Genomic DNA, 17,916 nt, shown 5'->3' with positions numbered 1-17,916 from the left:
AATACCCTCCTCCCACCTCTCTCGATAGTGGATATTGTCTTACCCTGGGCTGCACTGCACCTGGCTTCAGTTTTATATGCACATGGGTTACGTCTTTCAGTAATCCTTCATCATGTGGATTTGTAGTCCACAACTGTGAAGGTACGTGTTGTAAACCTTCATAAAAAAATGAAGATGGAGTTAATGCTGCCATTAAGGGACATTGCACTCTTCTGTACTGTATCATTATGTCACATGGGATACAGATAAGTAGGATTATTTCCCCCTCTTTGTGGTTATCTTCAAACAATTTGTCATCTGTCATCTCCTTTAGGTGAACTATTGGACCTACACAGAGCATTGTGCGCCACTTTACACCCATCCCTGTCCACTCCCAATAGGACAACCCCCTTGTCCGAAACCAACAATCCCTGTAATTCCAGCGATAATATTGTTCCTGCCACCACCTCAGGTGACACCGCTGGACAAAAGATAAAATCAGTGGGCACTCACCAACACATTTTGGCAATCTGGGGCACCGCCTGCGCAAGCACCGTAATACCATAATTGAACATGTCCGGGTCTACGGGAATCCCGCAGTCTACCACCTCCCTTGTCATTGTGTGTATTGTCAACATTGCCTTTAGAGCGCCCATTCCAGGCATGGAACAGACTTGTCAGGCACTCTGGTCCACGGCTCAGGAGCGACGCAATACCAACCACCCCGCTATGGTCGCAGAGCCTGCAAGTCAAGCTTATACAGGCGACCTAGACCAGAGCAGGGAAGGAGGGTTAGGATCTCGATGGTTGGATAGGTTTGGGGGAGTTTAGGGAAACCGGATTGAGGGTTGGGTAGAGGTTGTGGGTAGGAAGTGGGGTTTCTAAGGAAAAGGTTGATTATTGCACACTTTAGCTGTACTTGGTACCAAGTAGCAATTTGCTTCAAAGCCACTTGTTAGTCAGGCCCCCTCTCTCATCACCCTCTCTAGTCTAACTCATGCACATTGATTAGCCCACTACTAAACAGTTTTTATTCCAGCATGCAAACTTAGCTCTGGCTTTCAGTGTCCAGTCCGTAGTTGAGCCGTCAAGTCCTGAGGCAGGTCCGCAGAGTTTCACAGGCGGTCCAAGCTAAAAGAAATAACACATATTAACGTTTGGTTCCAAGGATTCTGGTAACACTCACTCTCGTTCACACACTCTCAAACCATTCAACGTTCACTTGCACCCATCCGTGCCCTGCATCGAGCGTGGATGGCTATGCCTAGTCTTGGCCATCCTTTTCGGGGTGTTTTCCCTAAGCGATTGCCAGCGTTTGTGTTCCCACAGTGGCCTTCCTTCAGGCCGCCGCGGGCAATTGCCACGTGTGTTTTTGCCTCAAGTGCGCCTTGCTTTCCAGGTCCCAAGAGGCGGGAACACACCAAAGGTCTGGTGCGATTATCTCCAAAAACCTTCGCTTCCCCACTACAATACAAGCGCGATATGGTGGCGCGCGAATAACACGCCCACTTATCTCTTTGAACAGGCGCAGGGACTAGGAATGGGCGATCAAAGGCCCCCTGCGTTTCTCCCCCGATCCCTCTGATTCCCAGGAAGATGGTAGGAACTTATCTGTGGAGGCGAGGGGCCGGGCTGCTTCTCCGGTGGGGCTGGGCCCCTCGCGAGTAGTTTTTGCCGGAGCTGCGGTTCGTACGTCCTCTCTCCCTGAAGTCTCGAGCGCAAGCCCCGTGCCTCGGGGCTTGCGCATGCGCGTTGATGAGCCACACCCGGCCGGGCTTCTGATTGGTCCATAGCGACCTCGGGCATGCTGGGAACTGTAGTTCAGAAGCAGCTTTCCCTGGGAAGTGTAGTTTTTTAGGGCTGCTTTTCTACAAAAGGGGCAAAGCAGTCTTAAATGGATGCAGCTTCCTAGAAACCTTCTTTATGCCCTGTCTAAGCATCACTACCCCCGCTACGCCCCTCTGAGCCCCCTGACTTGGTCTGACTTCGGCTTTCCCCCTGACAAGACTACCCCAAGATCTGTAAAGGATATAGGGCCTCATTACGACCCAGGCGTTGGTTGACGCCGGATTCCGCCATGGTGAATGGCGGAATTACCGCCCCATTCAAGGTTGGCGGGGCATTAATTCTCCATTCACCATTGGCCCTTCCCCATTCCCATTCTTGCCCCCATAGGGCTCAATGGGAATGGGGAAGGCGGTAATTACGGCACCGCAAATTGCGGTACCGTAATTACCTCCAAGGTCCCTTTGCGGGTCCCTTCCTTAATGGCTGGTAAAACCAGCCGTTACGGTAGAGACCCGCAAAGGGACCTCGTAATTGGGCGGTAAGGGATTACCGGCACCAGTGCCCTTACCGGTATCTGTAATCCCTTACCGCCCGGGTCGTAATGAGGCCCATAGTCATGTTTAACTTGCTGAGCAGGTCCCTACCCAGTGAATTGACTGGGGACCTCTTGGAATATAGTAAGTGCGCCCGTATTATCTCCCCTGCCACCTTTATGTCTAACCTCTCAGTGTATGGAACCTTGGAAATAGTCCCAGAGAACCCTGTGCATTAAGATATTTTCCTGATAGTGGAAAGTTTCCTTCCATGATACGTGATTTAGTAGCGCCAGCGTCCCCTATGAATATGAACTGCTTATTTCCTATCTCTGCCCCACCAAAGGTTTCTCTTCAGGGTGGGTAGTCGTCGACAAGATCAGACACGTGAGTTCTCTCTGTGGGCTGTCCTAATCAGGATATGTGTTAGTTCCAGGGAACAAGAAGGAGCTACCTCCTACCACTGCTGCTCCCCCAAATGGAGTGGCAGCCCCATCTGGTATGCTGTTCACCAGGGCAGCACCACCCTGCTGCTGTTGTGGCAGGTGCCACACTTGTGTGTCCGGTGCTTGGGGCTGCTGATTATAGGTTTGGTATTTCCCCTGTGAATACTCTGGATTCTGATACCCTTGACCCTGTTGCGGGTACCCTAGTCCTTGGGGTCCTTGGCCCTGTTTATTTTATTTTATTTTATTTATTTGCATTTGTTAAGCGCGCTTGCAGCCCATAAGGCATCGAGGCGCTGTTACAGAGGATACGAAAACTTAGGATTACAGACAGGTGCCAGGAGGGCTCTTAGTTACAGATTGGTAGGCATATATGCAGTGGACGATACAGGTTCAGGTTAAACAAAGAGTCTAGTTTTGATAGCCTTACGGAAGGCTAGGTGGGATTGAATGAGTCTTAGGTGAGGTGGCAGAGCGTTCCAGTGCGTGGCTGCTAGGGTGGGGAAGCTAGAGCCACCAGCGCGCACTTTCTGAGTAGTAGGCGTGACGATTGTGTTGGCATAAGGGGACCTGAGAGGTCTCTTGGCGGTGTGCCTGTTGCTGCGGCCCACAATTATACCCCCACTGCAGACCTGCTCCTGCATTCCCTTGCGAAATGCCCCCACCTTAAACAATTCCATCATTGAGACCGTCCGATCCCACCCCCTCTGGGCCCGAACCCTCCTCCTCTTGCTCCTCGAAATGCCCCTCTTCCTCTCTGCGGCCCTCCTTGTAGGCACGGTGGGCCATGGTACTGTTGCCTCCCATCCCACTGCCATTCTCCTTCTTCAGCCCATATCGCCGCAATTGTGGCACTAATAACATGTTGGGTACCCTCTGTTCCCCCCACCTGTACTGCCACTGATACAGGCACTTGGACAGCAACTTTTACCAATTTTTTCACCACCAATTTCGCTTCTTTTCCCTTTCGTCTTTGGGCTGTTTCCTTTTCCTGCTCCTGTCATGGTCATGAAGTCAGGGGCACAGGCATGCAGGGGTCGCATGCACAGGAGACCTGGGTGGACACTGTCCTGGCGCCTTTGGCGCCAGACTCATGAACGAAAGTAAACAAGAACAACCATTTAACTCTAAAAAGCTTTTATTATGGACATAGTACTTCAGATGCATTAACCTTGAACATGCCATCCAGTAAGCAGCCCCAAGTGTATTCATGGGTGTGGCTGCTAATGGATTGCCTTTGCACGTGCTCACTCTCTAGGAGTGGCAGGGTGTGGCTGGTAAACCGGCCCGAATGGGCGTGCCTACGATCTCAGCTATATAAGCTGCCCCGATCCACAAGACAGACGCTTCTTGTTATTCTGTACTTGCAAGCAGCGTAACGCTCACTGCTGCCTGAGGTCAGACTTACCTTTGAAGATCCTGCTTCCTGGACATCGTGCTTCCTGCCAGCATGCTTACCAACTGGGGGAAGCTGTTCTTACCTGTACATCTCTTCGGCAAACCAAGTATTCATCTTTACACTTTCTGGAACGCCGAAATCTTCATCTTGCCACCGCAGCACGACACGATCCATTGTCGACAGCAGCGCCTGCAAGGAAAAACAGAAGACAAGGTTAGACATCGGAAAAACAGTCAGTTTAAGGTTGCACTTCGCCATACTTCATGCTTTTCTTTAAACCATCACTTACCTGCTGTCGAACATTGCGGTAGCATCCATCTTCCATCCGGCCGCATCTCGCGTCTCACAGCTGCATTGAAGCCACATTTCCATCTAAGGGAAGAAAACAGAAGAGAGACATTATTGCGGGCATAAATAGGAGCAACATATAAAGACATTAAACAGAACGAACAGCATCACAAGAGCTCAAGAAAGACTTAGCAATCATAAGGAGAAGCATAGTTGCAGTTGGACTGGACTAATCCTTATCAGGGATCAGTGAAGGAACTAGATCCCATTCGACGTGCCCCTGCCAGAAGTAGCTGGATGGAGAGCTTATCTTCCATAACTCACAGGTGAGCTTTATGGACCAGCTTATGCTCACAGAAAGCGTACTTTGGGGTTAAGGGTTCGAGAACTACAACAATCACAGATTGGCGGACTCACACACTGTTATCTCCACGGAGGAGCAGTATCACCACCTACCACCGCTCACAGCATTTCTACTGAGGGAGAGGCCTGAAGGGGGTGATCCAAGTTCAAGGAGGGCTGAAGCCAGGCCCCAACGCCTCCGCAGAGACCAGCTGAGCGTAACAGTGCCTTGATCCTTTTACAATGATGTACTATTATACTCAGTATTTCTGGCCACCCCTTTGCCTCAATACCCACGTTCTTATCCAACGACCTTCTGCACTTCCTCAAGCAAACTACTCTTTGCATAAAATAGAAAAATGGCATTGATTGGTCCCAAGGCCCTGCTGTCTTAGCTCTCCACTTCTTTTTTTTATTTTTAAAAAATTGTTTTTATAACAACACACCAAACATTACAAACTTAGGACTTCCACGTTCAGGTTTAAGAGCATAACATTACAAAATAAGAACTTCAGTCCCGTTCCCTCCCGCCCCCTTAACTTGAGCCAATATGTCCATATTACCCGCCTGCGCGTCTTTAGGCAGGTCTATTGTCCTATGCAGGTCCGTATCATCATCACTGTGGTCTGGCTGGGGGGGGGGCACCATGGTGGCCACCAGTTGTCTCCATTCAATTAGGGGTCCTACCTCTTCCTCTCCTCCCCTGCTGACCGCTTCAAACCAGGCGACCGTTTCTGCCTCCGCCAACTTCAAGAGGTCAGCCCACCACAACTCTAACCTAGGCCTATGAGCTGCCTTCCAGCCCATTGCGATTCTTCGTTTGGCCAGGATGTATGCCCGGTCTTTCATTTTACAAATGTGCCTCAGATTACGTGGCCTAGGGAAACCCCCTAGCATGCATGCCCAGGCCGACTCCACATCCAGCGTAATACCTTTTTCTGCCAGGCGTATCTTCAGTTCTGACCAAACCCTTCCCATTTCCGGGCAAGCCCAGAACATGTGTAACATCCCTGCTTCCTCCTCCCCGCACCTGGGGCATCTCTGGGTCGACTGGCCCCCAAACCTGGCGATCTTGTTGGGTGTCAGAAATGCTCTGTGTGTGACATATAATTGGATCTGTTGGAGTCTCGCGTTCCGGGACACTTTCTTATGATATCTTTGGGCTCTATCCAATGCCCCACGGGACATAGGCTCTCCCACCCCTTCCTCCCAAAGTTGTCTCAGTAGGGACAATTCCTTCCCCACCTTAGACCCCAGTAGCTCGTATATGCTGGATATCTCATGCCTACCCTCCGAGATGTCATATATCATTTCCAGAGTAGCATCCGGTTGTTCTGAGAGCACCACCACCGGCCACTTCTCTTGCGCTCGTTTAACCATTCTTGAGTAGGTAATGTGTTGCCCTCTATGCACCCCGGTGTCCTTGATTAGTTTCTGGAATTCCAGGGCCTCCCCTTCCTGCCATATGTCTCCCAGGGTGGCCAGGCCCATTGGTTCCCAGTATCTGCGGACCCCTTGTATCAGTTGGGGGTCCTCTCTGCATAGCGCCACCAATGGCACCTGCATAGAAAAAAGGGGCCGGGCTTCCCACCATTTGCCATGCTCTATGCCACACCTCCCAGCCAAGCGCCAACATCCTCGCCATCTCTAATACCTTTGGCTTGGACAGACACACCACCTCTCTGACGAAGTAGGGTGCCGGCTCCATGCACAACAGCCTGGTTTCAGCCGTTTCTTCTTCAGACAGCCACCTGGCCACATACTGCAGTTGTCCCGCTAGATAATATAATTCAAAATTCGGCAGGTTTATTCCCCCCCTGTCCCACGAGTTCTGTAATTTCCAAAGCGCCACCCTGTTTCTGGAGTTATGCCATTTGAAGCCCCTCCACAAGCTGTGGAAACTAGTGAAGAAGCGCCTAGGGATCACATGCGGGATATTTACAACGAAGTGTAACAGTCTGGGCAGGACCACCATTTTAATTAGAGCAGCTCTCCCCATCATAGCCACGGGTAGTCTGAACCAGAATCCCATGCTGTTTTTAATGCCTTCCACTGCCTTTAGTGTGTTGTGTTTGTGTTCTTCTCCTGTCATGTGGTATATGTCAATTCCGAGATATCGGAACGATCTGGTTCGCCCGGGTATTGGCAATATTGGCAAACCCCTAGGTGGGACAAGTCTGTATCTCCCCAGGGGGAACAAGCTGGATTTCTTGGGGTTGACCGCTATGCCGGAGAGGGCAGCGTATCGTTCTATCACCTCCAGGATGTATTGTGTATTCTCTTCTGGGAAGCTCAGAAACAAGAGTATGTCATCAGCATATAATGAAATAAGATGCGGGCCGCCCACAGTGCAGATCCCAATTTCCCCATATTGTTGTCTAAGACAAACAACCAAAGGTTCCAACGCTAGTATATACAACATGGGCGACCAGGGGCAGCCCTGTCTGGTGCCCCTACTGAGTTGCCATTTATCTGAGATCGTGGCACCGGTTTTAACCCTTGCAATTGGAGCACTGTATAACATCTTAACCCACCTGAGATACCCTGGCCCCATTCCATAGCCTTCTAGAGTCTCCAGCAGACAGGGCCATCTTACCAAATCGAAAGCCTTAACCGCCTCAAGCGAGATGATCGCCAGCTCACCCGGGTCCTCCTTTGTTTGATCAATAATGTGATGCAGTCTCCTATGGTTATCGGTTATATTCCTCCCGGGGACGTAGCCCGTTTGGTCAGGATGTATCAGTTTACCAATGACTCGCTTAAGCCTGTTTGCCAGCACTGCCGTAAGGATTTTGCTATCTTGGTTGAGCATCGAAAGGGGTCTGTATGACCCGCAATCAGTGCTAGGCTTACCCGGTTTCAAGAGCAGAATGATCACCGCCTCTCGTAGGGACTCTGGCAACCTGCCTTGCTCGTACGCCGCGTTCAACATAGCCAGCATCGGGGGAAGCAGCTCTTGTTTATAGGTTTTGTAGAATTCACTGGGGAGCCCATCTGACCCCGGAGCCTTACAAGTGGCAGGTGTTGAATCACTAACTCAGGTTCTTCTAATGTGATTGGGGCATCCAGGCCCGCTCGTTCTAAGTTGTCTAGGGTGGGCAAACCTATATCTTCTAGCTTTTCCTGGATTTATTGGTCTCCTGCTCCTCCTGGGTCCTCATAGAGCTGTTTGTAGTATCCCAGGAACTCTTCATTCACTCCCTCCTGGGTATCCAGGATCCGGCCTCCCTCCCCTCTAATTTCCCTGGTCACCGGCCGTGGTGCCTCGCTCTTATATAGCCAGGCCAGCAACCTTCCCGGTTTGTCTCCCCCTGCATGCTGTCTCTCCACATATTTCTTGTAGCTTCATTTGCATAGTCTGTTCCAGTGTTCGCTACTAGCTTGTTGTAGCTGTCTCATTCTGACCCCGTCTTCCCTAGAGGTGCCTCCCCTGCGCATAATGTCCTCCAACTCTTCCCCCGCTTCCCGCAGCTCGCGTTCTATGCCCCCCTGGAGCCCTCTAGATTTTGATATAGCCACCCCACGCACTACCACTTCAAATGCCTCCCACACAGTTCCCATAGATCGGACACTGCCAGTATAATCTCGAAGTACTCCGTGATCGCCTCCCTTAGATCCTTCCAATTAGCTCTCCACTTCTCTTGCATTTTAAGAATGAATCTAGCTGGGTCCTCATCATCACCCATAGTATACTGCATCAAAGTCTGTAAATCAGGAGTATCTGGAAAGGCTCTCCGCAGTGCGTCCATTACCAGTGTTCTAAATGATGCTCCATCATGTGCATCATCCACCCGGGCCACTCCCGGGTATCTGGCCTTAACCCACATGTCCCCAGCCTGGTCCACAATTACAGCACCCAGCAAGCTCTTAAGAACCCCTATTGCTTTGCTTTTCTAATTTGTATATATCCACTTACTCACCCCTGCTGTGAGCTGTGTGAGTGCCTTGATTAAATTATTCTTATCCATTTGGGGTCAGGGCACATACTGTGTCGTCCTTGCCCCCTTATGTATTAGGGGCATCTGCCTCTTTGCCCTATTTCCCACACCCTTCTTCATAACTCCTCTTCTCTTTACCAATACCATCCAGCCCGCCCTGTTCCTCAACCTGCCCCCTGACCATAGACCTTCTACTTGGGGTATTCTCAGCCGCCTCTTCACCCCTTCCTTCTCCTTCACTCTGATCCTCAGTAAACATATCAGCATCTTCTTCCTCCACATATTCTCCTCTCCCAGGTTGATCCACCCACCCGGGCTTCTTTCTTTCTCAACACCTACATGTTTTATTCCTTCAGTATCCACATACGCAGCACTTTCCCTGATTTCCATTCACCTGACCCTTCTCTCAATGCCTCTACATCTCTTACTGATCTTGGGGACGTCTGTATCCTTCTCAGTTCTGTTAGTAATCCTGTCAACCTATCCTCAAACTCCCTTGATTTATAACCCACGGATGCCAGTACTTCAGGCATGTGAGTATACAGAGGTGCGGGAGCAGTAGCTTGTGGTGTTATTGGTGCTGCGGGGGACCCTGTCGCAACAGAAAGGGTCCCTATCGCAGCGGGTACAGAGCTTGGATTAGTATACCCTTAAGAGGGATATGTTGTCATGGGATATAATCCCCTACCCTCTACTGATGCCATGCCTTCTCCTTTCCCTTTTCTACATTTCCCATCTCTCTGTCTCTGCACCTCTACTTCATTCCCTTGATCTTCTGTGCCTTCGAACATATGCTAGAGATCTAGAATTTCTTTTCTCTTGTGTAGCTGCTTCCCCTTATATTTTGCTACTAAATATGTGTACATGTTATCCAGAATGCTCTTGTTATGCGAGCCCTGCCCAGGCCATGGGAAGAGCATCATCGCACCTCCTGTCTTCGCGATCCACTGCATATAACATTTTTCCACCCTGTCACGATACAGTGCCAGGACCTTTTACATATGCTCTATTGGTGTTCCACCCCCCATCTTTCTCTTACTGACCCTGCAAAGTCCCACTAATGTGCCGCAGATGCTGCCACTTGCTTGTAACAACAGAAACAAAGAAAATCAACCCCCACCCTTCTCTATCAGCCTTCCTTGCGTGCACACACCACTCCACAAAATCGTCAAATACCCCACCGCACTGCAACGCACAAATTTACTGCCCCGTCTAGGGCCTGTTCTTCACCCAAAAAGCCCAAACACAATAGAGTAAAACAACACCCTAAACTAACAACTACTACTTGTTCCAGGCCTATTACTATAGAAGACCACCACTTTTTTATTACCATATACCTCCTTTAAATACCTTACTGCCTTGTGGTACCACCTTCCCTCCCCTTCCAAGGAGGGGCTTCTTGCCTTACCTTTGCCTTACCTTATAATACTTTACTGAAACACGTCATTCATAGTACGAATTTTAACAACAAATAACCCTGACTGCATCCACGTCACATCGACGACCTCGCTCTCCACATGCTCACACCTTTCACACTTAACCATCCATCTGTCCCCTACTTGTTATCACTTACAAGAGTCTACTCACATGTGCATGCTCACCCGAACTCCTCCATCACAGGGTTCCAACACTGACCTGTACTCTCCTCAGAGCTGCGCCCAGCTTCAAAGAGAAGAGAGGACTTCTCTTAAAATGGCTCCTGCTAAACCACTCAGAACACGTGTTTTTTCGGGACCGGTTGCTGTATGTGGGCGTGGCTCCTTCTGCAGAAGTGGCATGTAAGCCTCTGCAGGTATGGGAGCGCTGGGATCATGTCAGGGTCACCAATTGAAGGCATACCCCTAAACGCTCAAACCAGAGAGAATACAACCCGCTAGGAAAGAAAGTTCCAAGTCGATCTTGTGAAGATAACAAGTTTTATCTCACATGTAGATGAGAGCAACAGCAAAGAACTCTTCTGCTAAGAACGTTCTGCCGAAAAGAGGGACAAGCAGAAACTTTTAAAGATACACATCATCATGATAACACAACAGCATACAGTAAAAACCAGTGCAGCTGATTGGATGGACCCTATACATGCTCCACCTTTACCCATAAGGGGAGCCGATCTATTGGTTGCAGCCCAATCTGTCCGTCTTCCATCACATGGGTGCTGCAGGATTCATCTTCTTCTCACATCAAAGGTCAGAAAACAAATTAATTATACTCCTACCATATGAATATTTTATCACTTATGCTGTGCACTTGGCAGGCCTTAAAACATACACAAAGGAGGTTCTGGGGCACGCTAACCTTCACAAACACACATTTCACTCACTCCCCTCCACGTCATCCGGCTCCAAGTTCTCCACCCTCGTTTTGAACCATAATGTATCCCTCCCAGCACCTTGCAATACAAATCACATGGTTGTCGCTTCAACGATATGCCCTGTCCCTCCTCTTTGAACATTCCAGTACTTGTTACTTTGGGGTTGGTGGTCAAGGGCACCTGGTGCCATGGAATTCGGGGATATTAAGGTTTAGTCAGTTATATGGGCTATAACTCGTGGTCACCTGGGAATGGGCCGGGTCATGCTTTGGCGAGTGTGAGATAATATGCACACCAAACACATCTTTGCAACACTGTTAGAACAATGAATAGACATTGGGGGTGTGAGCTTTTCTCATGGGAGCTCGGGCATGGCTGGGGATTTTTATGGTCTCACGAATTTGGGCCTAGTGCATGCAATGCCGCATTTACTGCGCAGGCCTTCCCTTCTACCTGATTACTAATATCTACGCAAATTAGTAATGCTGCTCACACCTTGAGCTATATTATGTAGTTAGACTATATTTGGTTATATTAAAATGGGGTCCTGTTAGATGGGAAGGCGTCCATCTCACTATCCCCCTCCCCATGGCCCATCATAGTGCCTCGAATGCATCTCGCCTCACTTTAAAGCACCTAGGGCTGTCCCCTTCCCAACATCATCCACTCTTTTGTCTGTGCTATGTCTTCTGGTGCTGTGAATGACCTGCCCAGCAGACTAGTCATGACAGAATCCACTTCAAGGGTATGCAGAATAAATGTGTCTTCCCCTACTGGGGATCGTGCCAGACCATAAATTCTGATTTTCAACACATTTGTTCCAGAAAGTCATAATTCTATTAAAGACACAGAGGCAAAGGATTATGCTTCTCTTTCCATTTTACTACTTCAGCAGCATATTTACAACCAATTAAACACGATAACAAAACTCTATAAAACTACAATAACCATTGTAATAGAGTCTTTGTTAGTTCTGTTCTTATTGGTCCTCAAACTGACCATGTCATGAACTTAACAAATCAGCATAGTCCTTGCTCATGACCACACTGTCCTGTTTCATCCACTTCCTCTTTCTTTGCTCGGTAGAGAATGCATCCACTGATCTTCGCAATCATGTCCAGTATGCTGAAAAACTTTGTCAATTCCCTGATTGTTTGGCATCCAACACCGAACCTAATAGAAAAACAAATATATCCGGTGACTGCAAGTCTAAAGAGGTTGGGACAATTGTAAACTCAACCACAATTTCCATTTAGTATCCTTTTATGCATATATAAGTCATGCAACACTTTAATATATACATCATCAATACCACTTTTATAATTGTAAAAATGTCTAAAATCAGTTCAATACATCTTCTTTCAATTCATTGTTATTACGATTGATAGGGTGGGATAATCCTTCGCCTCTGTGTCTTTAAAAGAATTATGACTTTCTGGAACAAATGTGCTGAAAATCTGAATTCTATGTCAAGACCAGAGGCTCGGATTATGCTTGTTCAAAGCTTACTCACCACTAACGATGCCACACTCTCCGTTGGTTTAAACAGAATGTTTTAAAAGTCGATTCATCACCCCAATCTGCAGACCTCATAATGTCTTCCACTCTGGCTCCTATGATAAATGCCTTGGTAGCCATCGATCCTGAACCCCATATTTTACTACATCAATGCCTGCCTGCTCCATCACCCACCTAAGCAATCTGGCTGGGGTAGCTGGTGTTACGGCCTTAAAAGGTTTACAAATCACTATTAGTAACTGTGATACTCCTGGAGGTCTCACTTCCCCCGTCATGTCCTCATATGCTGATAAACATATGACCGGGCATACTTTTGGTTGCTCCAGAAACGATTCATATGATATGGATCTCAAACATGTCTTAGTCCTCTGTGTTAGGAGGAAGGTCACTTTGTTCGGTGAAACACTCTTCCTGTTGATTTCCAGTGCACTAATGTCTGATGACCTTTGACAAGCCAACAGACATAGAAGCATGGATAGTTTGCCTCAAATGGCCTTCCTGGATAGTTTCAAAACTGTGTCCACAACCCATAACTGAGTATATTTTTCTCTAGGGGGTCTAGACATCTTTATTCCCCTTAACAGGCCACAAATCATGGGGGGAGGGCCTCCTATCAGAATCCCTTCGATCCCGGGGTGCCCTGCTCATATTGCTGACCCGGCTGTATTGATTGTTCTATATGCCTTCCCTTTGGCTGCCATCTGTGCTAAGAAACTGGCTACATGTACTACATCTGCTCTATCAGGATGAATATCCCTCTCCAAACACCAACTACTCCAGCTAGCCCATGTAGACTTGTAAGCCCTGTGTGTTCCTGGAGCTCAGGATTGGTTAATGATGATTTCAGCCTCATTCGATAATCCTGGCCTAACCCAAGATCTCCTAAAATCGTCCATATGATTAGATTGAGTCTGCCTAGCCTCACTAAAGGATGGCTGAGGCCTCTGGGGTCTCGTATAATTAACTCGTACCTGGGTAGAGCTACCGGGTTGTGGTGTGATAATTCCAGCAGACTGGGGAACCACATCTGTCTGGCGCAACTAGAAGTAGAGATGCTTTCTGCCGCCTCACCTAGGCTAGCGTCCTCGCTATCATGGAGAAAGGAGGAAACACGTAATTTGTTGCCCCCATGATTGAAGGAAGGCTTCTGTCACTTCCGCCTCTGGTTCCGGTCTCCAACTGAAGAACCGGGTTAGTTGCTTGTTCAATCTTGATGCAAATTGGTCGACCTGGCATGGTCCCAGTTGAGTCATTAGTTCTTGGAATACTTCCTCGTCCAGCTTCCAATCGCTGGCGTCCCTGAGGTATCTGGAGTTCCAGTCGGCCACCTCGTTCTGATGGGCCGACAAGTACTCTGCCATCACTGACACTTTCCTCTGAAGACAGAGTTCCCAGAAATCTTTCGCTAGTTCTGCCAATAATTTGGATCTCATCCCTCCCAGTCTGTTTATGTACCTAACTGCCGAGACATTGTCCATCTTTAGCAGAACACACCATTGTCACTTCTCTTGAGTCCAGTATTTCACTGTGAAGGACCCTGCCAGTAACTCTAGACAGTTGATGTTGAGAGTTGACTCCTGGTCCGACCACCTGCCCCCTGTAAACAGGTTCCCACATCGGGCTCCCCAGCCCCATCGGCTGGCGTGGGATTCAATGATCAGGTATGGGGATGAGCCACATACAGCTCTCCCCTTCCATGCATCCATGTCGTGTAGCCACCATTCCAATTCTTCACTCACATCTTGGGAGATGATAACGTTTGTTTAGTATGATGCGCCCCTCCTGAGGTGTCTGCTCTTTAATCTCTGAAGTGCCCTGTAATGTAGGGGCCCTAGGAATATTGCTTGGATCAATGTCGCTAGTCGACTCACTAACCTTGCAATGTCCCTCAGTGACATTTCCCTTCACGCTAGGGTGTATCTTAACTGTTTTTTGATATTGTTCACCTTGATAATGGGTAGGCTGAGGGATCCCTGAATAGAGTCCACTATGAACTCCATAAATTCCATTGTCTGTTCCGGCAATTTCTTGGATTTCTCCCAATTTATTAGGAAGCCCAGGTTCTCTAATAATTTTACTGTTGTCTGCACCTGTACTTGAAGTGTCTCTGTGTCTTGACACATCAGACATAAATCGTCTAAGTATATATTCCCTGACTCCTGAGGTGAGTCACCACTGGCTTCATTATCTTGGTGAAGCACCATGGTGCGGATGCTAGACCGAAGAGCAGGCATCGGAATTCCCACGTCGACTCTCCCCAGATAAATCTTAGGAACCTGCAATGTTCTGTTGCTATGGGTATAGTAAGGTATGCGTCTTTTAGATCTATTCTGGCAAGCCAATCTCCTTGAATGAGTGTTTCTCTTAACAGGTGTATCCCTTCCATTTGTAAGTGTCTTTACACTACAAATTCATTCAAACCTTTTAAATTTATAATTGGTATTACCTTGTGTTTCCCTTTCACAAGGAACATGTTGCTTATGTAACCTCTTGAGGAATCTGTTACTTGTCTTTTTGGCATTTTTGCTTTCTAGTCATCTCAGTTCTTCCTCTGGTAATAGTTTGTCTTCTTTGTTTAGTTCTAAACCCCGCGGAGGATTCCTCTATTGAGGTATCTCGTGAAAATCTATGTGAAAGCCTTGCACGGCTTCTATTATCCATGTATCCCCAGATATAGCATGCTAATTTTTTATAAACTCTGCTATCCTCCCGCTTACTGCTGGGGTAATTAATTTCGGGCTGTTCACTCTCACCTGAGGTGTTTTGTTGACGCTCTTTGTGCCGCCAGCTTCTTCCCCTTTCTCTGCCCCTTGATGAGAAGAAAGGGCTCTGCCTTTGAGCCTCTTGGTCTCGCGACTGCAAAGCTATCATTGTAGGGTCTACTGAATCGGAACCGGCCAGCCGAGCAACCCCTGCCTCTGCTGGCCCTCCTGAAAATCTGCCTTCCAAACACTCTTTTGAGTGACGCTTGCACTTTATCCAGCGCTGCATAAGAGTTTGCGAACTTTGTTAGTTCCTTGATAAAGGAATCTCCGAAGAGCTTCCCCTTCACGGTCGACTCTGAGTCTGATGAGGCTAGTTTGCTTAATTTTGGATTTATCTAAAGGGATAACTAGAAGGGATCTTCTTCTCTCTGTGGTAATCGCATGATTAGCGTTACCTAACATACAGATAGCCCTCTGGGCCCACCTGATCAAAATCGCTGGGTCCACTGGTTCCCCCTTGTCTCTGGAGTCTTCGCCAATTTGCAATACCTTGGTGAGTGGCCCCACCATGTCCAGCATCTTGTCCTGGGATGATCGCCAGGACCTATACAGACCTTTCCTCACGTCCTTGGTATACTTGTTGATGAAGGTGATCATTTTCTCATCAATCTCGGGTGTGTCATTGGCACCCTCCGGGAGGTGAGGACTCGGGCATTCTGCCCTCATCTTACTCCTAGCCTCTTTAGCTAGGGGTCCCCTAAGGCGCTTTCTCAGGTAGGCCGCTATTTTCTTTGGCGGCTCCCATTTGGAAGAACGTGGGTGGATCAGTGTCTCTGGGTCAAAATCGTCCCCTGCACCGTCCTCCTCAGTCTCCTCCTTCTTTTTCTTTGGCGCTTTATGACCTTCTTCTGAGGAAGATATAGAGTATACCTCCTTCTCTGAATATTCATCCTCCCAATCCTCATTTCCTTCATCAGAAGTATTGGAGGATTTATCTTGCCACCTGCTAGGCCCCGCTTTGGATCTCACTCTCCTTCTCTTACCACCTTTCTTCCTAGGCGGTATGCCCAGGGGGTGTGGGCTTCACCTGCCCTGCGGGTTGTCTTTCTGCCCCCTTTTGTTTTCCCCTGTGCTTTTTGCCCATTAATCTTCTCAAGGCCCTGTGAGAACTTGAGCCAGTCATGTGGTCCTTGCCCCAACAAGGCCCCCAGGGCTTTTTGGAGGACCTGAGTCATCTCTGAATGGCTCCTCCTCTGGCTAATATTATCCTTTTGTATTACCCTCATCACTCGAGTAGCACATGTCAGCACAGAACACTGGGGATGTAATATTATGCCAGGAATGTATGTATAATCTCTTGGAGATTGTGTAAAATAGATATATAGTCTAGTGATCACCTGGCTTGTAATATATATATATATATATATATATATATAGATCTCACAGGTTTTACCTGGGAGACTGTGCTCATCAATGTGAGTGTTGCAGTACCTCTCTGTGGCCTGCAGGGGCACTGCGTTCTTTAATCGCAGACCATGAGTCTATGGAACATTGCCCTGTGAAGAAACGAGCAGATTATATCTCCTGACTTCTCTGAAATTTAGGAATTATGGTTATGCTCTCGGAGCAATCACTCATGCGAATGTTCACTTTCCTAACGGTCCGTGGATGGAGGGTGCGCCGGAACTAGGTGGTCCCGTTGCGCTCCCCCTTCCGTGACTGTAGTGCCCTCTGTGGGTTTCCCTCTGAGGTTGCGGTCGCCGGAGCACCAGCCCTGTTTCGACCGCAACTTCAAACCCACAGAAAAGAAATGCGGATAAGCTCTGCCAACTCCCTACACTGTGTGCGCATGTACGTGCAAGTTTGCCTCTATAATAACAATATTAAAGCCTCATATACACACACTCTCTCATTTGAATAAGAAAAAGCACTTAACTCACTGCCGAGCAGCAAAGAAAGAGGAAGTGGATGAAAAGGGACAGTGTGGTCATGAGCAAGGACTATGCTGATTTGTTAAGTTTATCACGTGGTCAGTTACAGGACCAATAAGAACATAACTACCAAAGACTCTATTACAATGGTTATTGTAGTTTTATAGAGTTTTGTTATTGTGCTTTATTGGTTGTACATTTGCTGCTGAAGTAGTAAAATGGTAAGAGAAGCATAATCTGAGCCTCCGGTCTTGTCATAGAATCTAGAGAAAGCCACCTTCTAGGGTGCCCTCCATTCACTCAATATTCCCTATTTCACCATCCGGAGTCGCGGCAGGCCAGTCTTCATGGTACACTTCAAGGCATAAATTCATTTTCAAAAATTGATTAGCAGAGTTTGCTAATTAAATCTTTTTTGATTAGCAAACAGACCCATTTGATTAGCAATTTTGTACTAATATTGTTAATATCACCAGAAGATATTTGTACCCAAGACATGAAATGAGCAGCAATACAGCAGTTTTCCGTACTGCTGTAATAAGACATTAGTGAGAGGAGTCCGGCCTTGCAAATTCTTCAGCTAGACCTGCAGGTCGGGGAACTTAGTTTACCTATTCATCTTAAGAGAAATGCAATCTACCCTTCGCAAGGGAGGACAACACATTTAAAATGTGATTTCCTAAAAAGTTGCATGTCACTACAAACCCACTTTGTTTGGAACACTGCTGCCACCCACAGGCC

Source organism: Ambystoma mexicanum, chromosome 5q (assembly GCF_040938575.1).
Source record: "Ambystoma mexicanum isolate Mex_15411 chromosome 5q, UKY_AmexF1_1, whole genome shotgun sequence".
Lineage (NCBI taxonomy): Eukaryota > Metazoa > Chordata > Amphibia > Caudata > Ambystomatidae > Ambystoma > Ambystoma mexicanum.
The sequence above is the reverse complement of the archived record's forward strand: the minus strand, read 5'-3'. Positions refer to the sequence as shown.